At 39.8% G+C, this 7393-nt stretch overlaps 1 pseudogene; it reads left to right on the plus strand.

The window, feature by feature from the left end:
- The first annotated feature begins 659 nt into the window (after nucleotides 1–659).
- On the plus strand, nucleotides 660–6257 carry LOC103198536 (annotated as a pseudogene).
- Nucleotides 6258–7393: the final 1136 nt, after the last annotated feature.

The following is a 7393-nucleotide window of genomic DNA, read 5'->3' on the forward strand; positions in this document are numbered from 1 at the left end:
AACAACAACATCCATAAATCAGACTTTTGCCAGATATTTGTCTATTTTACTGGCTAATATTGCTCTGATAACAAAGTCAGAGTAAGCTATTACAAGGGGGGAGGACCCTCATCAATATAAATGTAAAAAACTTCAAAAAGATTTTAGCAAACAGAGTTCAGCAACATAGAAAAAGGAGTATATACCCTGACCAAAATGATTTATGCCAGAAGGCAAGGTGAATTTAATATCCATAATCAATTACTGTAATACACCATATTAACAGGATAAAGGAAGAAAAATTGCATGATCATCTCAATAAATGCAGAAAAAACATCTGACGAGAGAATTTGTCCTCATTCATGATAAAAAAACAAATATATATTACGAATCAAGACAAAGGACATCTATAAATACCCTACAGTCATTATCATGCTTAAAGATGAAAGACTGAATGCTTTCTAAGATCAGAAATAAGATAAGGATGGTTCCACTTATCACTTCTATTACACATTATGCTGAAGAAGCTAGCCAGGGCAATTAGGTTTAAAAAAAAAGAAGAAGAAGAAGAAAGCAAGCAAGCAAAGGAAGTGCTGGTACCAAAGTTCTCCCTTCCTGTTTGTTTCTTTGGTTATATTCATCTGGGGGCTGCTTTGCCCACTACCAGCTAGGCTGCAGCTATGGGAGTCCTGGCTTTCTTCCACTGGCTAAGCTGCAAGTACTTGTACGTTATTGTCAACTGCACGGAGGAGAAGGTGGTCAAAAGAATGCAATGCTTTAAAGCTTCTAGTGGATGCCAATAAACCTAATTCAAATGTTGTGGAGTTTGACAATCTGTATTTGGACATGAATGGAATCATCCATCCCTGTACACATCTTGAAGACAAACCGGCACCAAAAATGAAGTTGAAATAACGGTTGCAATTCTCAAGTACATTGACAGACTTTTCACTATTATAAGGCCACGACGATTTCTCCAGATGACAACAGATGGAGTGTCACCACATGCTAAAATGAACCAACAGCACTGGAGGAACTTTAGAGCATCAAAAGAAGGAACAGAAGCAGCAGTTGTGAAGCAGAGAATCAGGGAAGAAGTACTGGCAAGAAGTGGCTTTCTCCCTCTAGAAGAAATAAAATAAAGATTTGGCAGTAACTGTATTACAGTAGGACCTGAGTTTATGGACAGTCTTACTAAATGCCATTTAAATAATGTCCCTGGGTGGAAAATATTTGCGGTCATTTTATCTGATGCTAGTGCTCCTTGTTCTATTCAGGAGCCAGGCAGGAAATTTTTTCAAAAAGAACATTTCTAGATTTATCCTGAAGGACAATGCTGTCAGTGGTGGGGTAATATCCACATGACTACAAGGAAGACCAGTTAACTTGACCATTATTCAAAGTTATGCACCAATCATCATCAACTGCTCATATGCAAGTTCAAGTCGAAGCTGAAGAAAATTAAAACATTAAATTATGAAGAGCTGTAACATGACCTTGAGTATACCCTATCTGAATTTAGAGACCATCTCAAGAATAGACTTGGTACATTGAACACCAGTGACCAAAGACCAGGTGAGTTGTGGGATGACATCAAGAATACTGTACATGAAGAAAGAAAAAGTTCATCAAAGAGACAGGAAAGGAAGAAAAGACCAAAATGGAGGTCAAAAGAGACTCTGAAAGTTGCTCTTGAATGGAGAGAAGCTAACGCAAAAGGTAGAAATTTTGAAATAAAAGCTGAATGGAAGATTTCAAAGGGCAGCTTGAGGAGAGAAAGTAAATTATTATAATGAAATGTGCAAAGACCTGGAATTAGAAAGCCATGCTAAGCATTTCTCAAACTGAAAGAAATGACAAAAAAATTCAAGTCCCAAGTTGCAATACTGAAGGATTCGATGAGCAAAATATTAAATGATGCAGGAAGCATCAAAAGAATTGGTCAACATTCAGTCATTTCAAGAGGTAGCATATGATCAGGAACCAATGGTATTGAAGGAAGAAGTACAAACTGCACTAAAGGAATTAGTGAAAAACAAGGCTCCAGGAATTGACAGAATACTCACTGAGATGTTTCAACAAACAGATGCAAGTGCTGGAGGCAATTACTCGTGTATGCCAGGAAATATGGAAGACAGCTATCTGGCCAACTGACTGGAAGAGACTGATATTAGTGCCCATTCCAAAAAAAGGTGATCTAACAGAATGCGGAAATTATTAAAAAAAAAAAAAAAAAAACACATGCAAGTAAAACTTTTCTGAAGATAATTAAAAAATGGTTGCAGCACTATTGACAGGGAAGTTCCAGAGATGCAAGCTGGATTCAGAAGAGGATGTGGAACAAGTGATATCATTACTGATGTCAGATGGATCTTAGTTGAAAAAAAAAAATATCAAAAAGATGTTCACCTGTGTTATGCAAAGGCATTCAACTGTGTCGATCATAACAAATTATGGATAACATTGTGAAGAATGGGAATCCCAGAACACTTAATTGTTCTCATGAGGAACCTGTACACAGACCAAGAGGCTGTCATTTGCACAGAACAAGGGACTGCTGCATGGTCTAAAATCAGGAAGGGCATGCATCAGGGTTGTATCCTTTCACCACAGTTATTCAATCTGCTGAGCAGATAATCCAAGAACTGGACTATATGCAAAGCGTGGCATCAGGATTGGAGGAAGACTCATTAACCACCTCAGATATGTGAATGATACAACCTTGCTTGCTGAAGGTGAAGATGACTTAAAGCACTTACTGATGAAGATCAGTATGGATTATGCCTCAACATAAAGAAAACAAAAGTACTCACAACTGGTCCAATAAGTTAGCAACACGATAGATGGAGAAAAGATTGAAGTTGTCAAAGATTTCATATTACTTGGATCCACAATCAACACCCATGGAAGCAGCAGTCAAGAAATCAGATGTTGTACTGTACTGGGCTAATCTGCTGCAAAAGACTTCTATAGTGTTGAAGAGCAAAGATGTCACTTTGAAGACTAAAGTGCACCTAACCCAAGCCATGGTGTTTTCAATCGCCTCATATGCATGTGAAAACTGGACAATAAATATGGAAGATCGAAGAAGAATTGATGCCTTTGAATTGTGGTGTTGGTGAAGAATACTGAAAATACCACAGGCTACCAGATGAATGAACAACTCTGTTCTGAAGAAATGCAGCTGAACGTGCCTTAGAAGTGAGAATGACCAGACTACGTCTCACCTATTTTGGTAATGTGGTCAGAGGGACCAGTTACTGAAAAAGGATATCATGCTTGGTAAAGTGGAGAGTCAGAGAAAAAAGGGCCTCAGCAAGATGGATTGACACAGTGGCTTCCACGATGAGCTCAAGCACAGCAAGGACTGTGAGGTTGGCACAAGATTGGGCAGTATTTTGTTCTGTTGTATATAGGGTTGCTGTGAGTCAGAATTGACTTGACAGCACCTCATGACAAAAATAACAGTGCTCCTGGTGAAGGAGAACATAGAATCATGGGTTACATTAGAAGACAGAGAGCCCAGCCTAACCGTGACCTAAATACTCATTACTGTTTATGTGGAGGAAATGTTGACCTCATTATGCTTGGCTTTGTTACACATGAACACAATTTTACCATTATTAGAGAGGAATTCAAGCTAAACAAACCCAATCCATGTGGTCTTTGTAATCTGTTTGTACATGAGGTCAAGGCCAGAGAAGGTGTACCAGAGAAAAGAAAGGAAAGCATGATGAAGTTGCAGATAGTCTTTCTTGTGCAGCAGAGTTTATCTTTCTTCAGCTTAATGTTCTTACTTGGAAAAAGAACTCATCATGGGCAGCCTATCAGTCATATCTGATGTTGAGAGGAGCACTGATGACTGGGTCTTCATGTGCTTCTTTATGGGAAATATTTCCTTCCTCACTTGTGATCTTTGGAGATTAAGGAAGGTGCAATTGACCATTTAGCTGACATATGAAAAACGAGGTACATAAAACTGGGGTTACCTTTCAGAAAGTGGTCATGTCAACCTGCAAAGAAGTACAGATGATCATGTTAGCAGTTGTTAAGGTGAGGACAGCATTTTTAAAAAAGAGAAAGTGTGGTTCAGTGAATTACTTGGTATAGCTCTTCTAGCCACAGAATTTGACTGGGCAGGACTATGCAAATATAAGGTACTTGTGCCCCACCAAGGAGACTGGATAGCTTGTTAGTAGGAGCTCTGGTAGCTTAGTGCCTAAGGCACTTGACTGCTAACCAGATGCCTGGCGGTTCAAACCCCCCTGCCACTCCTTGGAAGGGAAGTTGGGCAATCTACTTCCACAGGGATACCACCTTGGAAACCCAAGGAGGGGTTGCTGTGAGTTGGGTCAGACTCAATGGCACATAACAACAACAATGTAAATAAGGTACATGGCACCTTTGTTGGGGTGGGACCATAAAATAAGGTGTTTGGAACTCTGTGGGGACTGGTCAACTCTGTCATCCTGGCAGGCTTAAAATAAGCCCTCCCAGAGGTAGAAAAGGGGGATCTCACTGCCATTGAGAGTGAAGAGCTGGAGGTGGAGTGGAGCACATCCTTGGACCCAAGACCCCTGCACTGGACCTTCCTGACAGACAGACCTAAAGAGAGTTGGCAGAGAGTCGGCAGAAAGATGGCAGAGAGATGGTGGGAGCAGATCCAAGAGGCATGAGACAGAACGGCAGGCTTGCCAGCCAACAGAGTGAGAAACCTGAGTGCCTTTGGGCGGGAGACTTATTGGCAGAGTGGGGTACACCTAGGTGCCCTTATTGGCAAAGCTAAAAGAGCTGTGTAACACTTGCCTGGGCAGGGCAGAGGCCAGGCCAAGAAGCCAAGGGCCAACGAGAGGCATGTCTGAGTGCATGGCCCAGAGGAGGCTGTCCTGATTAAAGAATTGTATCCTGTGCATTCCTGAGCCTGAACTGTAACTTGTTGCTTCCCTAATAAACCCCATAATCACAAATATTGTCTATGAGTTCTGTGTAGCCACAGCACTGAATTATCGAACACAGCAGAAAAGTAGTCATTACCAGAGGAGGGACAGTTGGTGTCAGAATTGGTAGAAAGGCTAAAGGGCGGCCGCATGTCTAGTCTTATAGGAACAAGCTTTGGGCTGCTTATGGTGATTCTCTCTCCTCCTTGTTAAGTTAAGGGAGGTCAGAGGAGGATGCCATCCCTACGTGCTTTTTTGCAGAAAGCTTTAGAAGACAACAGGAAGAAAAAGAAAAACAATGAAGAGAAATCAACCAGCTTTCACTCTTGGTGGAATATGTACCCTTCAAGTCTTGGGTTCAAGAAATTCACTAGGTTCTCATGCAGCCAGTAAAGCAAAACAAGCAGCCTATGAAGTAACGATACACAGTAACTCTAGTCCTCCAGTATCTCTCAATACGAGTGTCATTTCTGTTGGCTCCCTGTCTCCAACAGGAAGAATTAAGAAAAAAGCAGAGAACCTGAGCCAGAGGATAACATCAGGTTAAAGGGAAGCTTCGGAAACAGTGGTATTATAAGAACCAATTTTATGTTGATGGAGCTGATGAGAAATTCCATTATAAAACTGTGCAGTCTTAGTTGAAGGGCTCTTCTGGGTTCTTTGATATTATTACCAGGGCTGTGCTTCCTGGTTGGAAACGACTCAATGGCAGTGTGTGTGTGTGTGTGTCTGCGTGCACTTCCTGGAAGTGGTATTATCCATTCCATTATGCACCATTTGCCTTCAGACTTTGAAGGTATTGCAGGCATGCCTTCTGATTTTAAAAAGGGAACAAAACCATTGAAACTAATGGGACATCTGATGGGAGTTTAGCCGCAAGTGGTAATTTTCTATCTCTATCATGGCAGAAGCTCATGAGTGATCCTGATTCTACCCTGAAGATTTTGCTATTGATTTGAATGGGAAGAAATGTCCATGGCAAGGTGTAGCTCTGTTATGTTTGTGGATGAGTGAAGGCTTCGAGTTGCTCTAGAAAAGGTATACCTATGTCTCACTCTGAAGAAACTAGAAGCAGCAGTCTTAGTAATGATGTTTTGTCTGTGGGAAAACATCACCCACTCCGCGACTTCCTTTTAGAGCTGTACCAAACAGGTTCTAGAAAGCCAGTAGATGTACCATCTGGACTATGTCATGGGACTCAAGGAAAGCTTTCATTAGATGAAAAAGCTATTCTTCCAGATCAAATACTATGTTCTCCTGTTACAGGATCTGTTGCAGAACACTGCAATCAGTATTAATTTTAAAGATCCAAGTTTGCTAATGATTTTTAAAGCCATATAGTATGGACAAATTCTTTATTTTTAAACAATGTGTAATTTCAGTTTTGGTATCTTCTTTAATCCAAAATTAAGTTTTTTTTTTTTTTTTTTTTAACATCTAGTCCTTCAGGTTTTTTAATTACTCTGTGTGATTAATATATAGTTTTATTACTGTATGGACAAAGAATATTGAATGTCTAATGTATACTTTTTGGATTTTGAGATCTGACTGTTGTTGAGTACAGAAACAATTAGTGTGAATGTTTCAAGAGCATGTGGAAAGAACATTGTTCTGTTTTTGGGTACAAAATTTTGTGTATTTGTTAAAGTTAGTTAATTATAATATTTAAAAAACAGGGACTGAATCAGTTGTGCCTCATGGTGACCCTGTGTTTGTCAGAGTAGAACTGTGCTCCATGCGCTCTTCAATGGCAGATTTTTAGTAGATTGCCAGGCCTACCTTCTGAGATGTCCCTCTGCCAACTCAAACCTACAAACCTTCAGTTAGCAGTTGAGTGCATTAAACATTTGCACTACCCAGGAACTCCAAATACAGTATTTAATACTCCAGGTGTTTATTTTTGTCTTATTTGTCAGATACTCAGAGGAATGTATTTAAAAATACAATATAAGGAAAATTTGATAAAGTCAGAATCAGAGTGAAAGATTTGTTCAAATCTGTTCAGCTTTTGCTTTATAGATTTTGATGTTCTATTTCATGCATAGTCATGATTACTGTATCTTCTTTGGGCTTACAGGTGGCCTTCCTCTCTTTGTCCCATTCTACTTTGCCTGTTTTCAATAACACTCTTTCTACATTGTTTTCGTTACCACTTGCCTAGTGTTTACATTTCTTTTCATGTATATATATATATATGTGTGTGTGTAAGTGTGTTCTGTGGGCAGACACTCATACACACATACATCTCTATGTCTTAATGTTCTGTTTCATGCAGAAAGAGTCATGAGTATTGTATCTTCTTATAGGCTATAGGTGGTATTTCTCTGTTCCATGTTATATGTAGAAAGACAGGTAAGTAGGTAGATTGGCAGCTGGGTAGACAGATGTTGTAAGGTGCCTCAAGTCAGTTCCAACTCATTGTGCCCCAGGTACAACAGAATGAAACACTGCTGTACTATCCTTACAATTGTTGCTAT

This window comes from Orycteropus afer, unplaced genomic scaffold, assembly GCF_000298275.1.
Source record: "Orycteropus afer afer isolate SDZICR_OR568_19922 unplaced genomic scaffold, OryAfe1.0 scaffold00095, whole genome shotgun sequence".
In the NCBI taxonomy this organism is placed as follows: Eukaryota; Metazoa; Chordata; class Mammalia; order Tubulidentata; family Orycteropodidae; genus Orycteropus; species Orycteropus afer.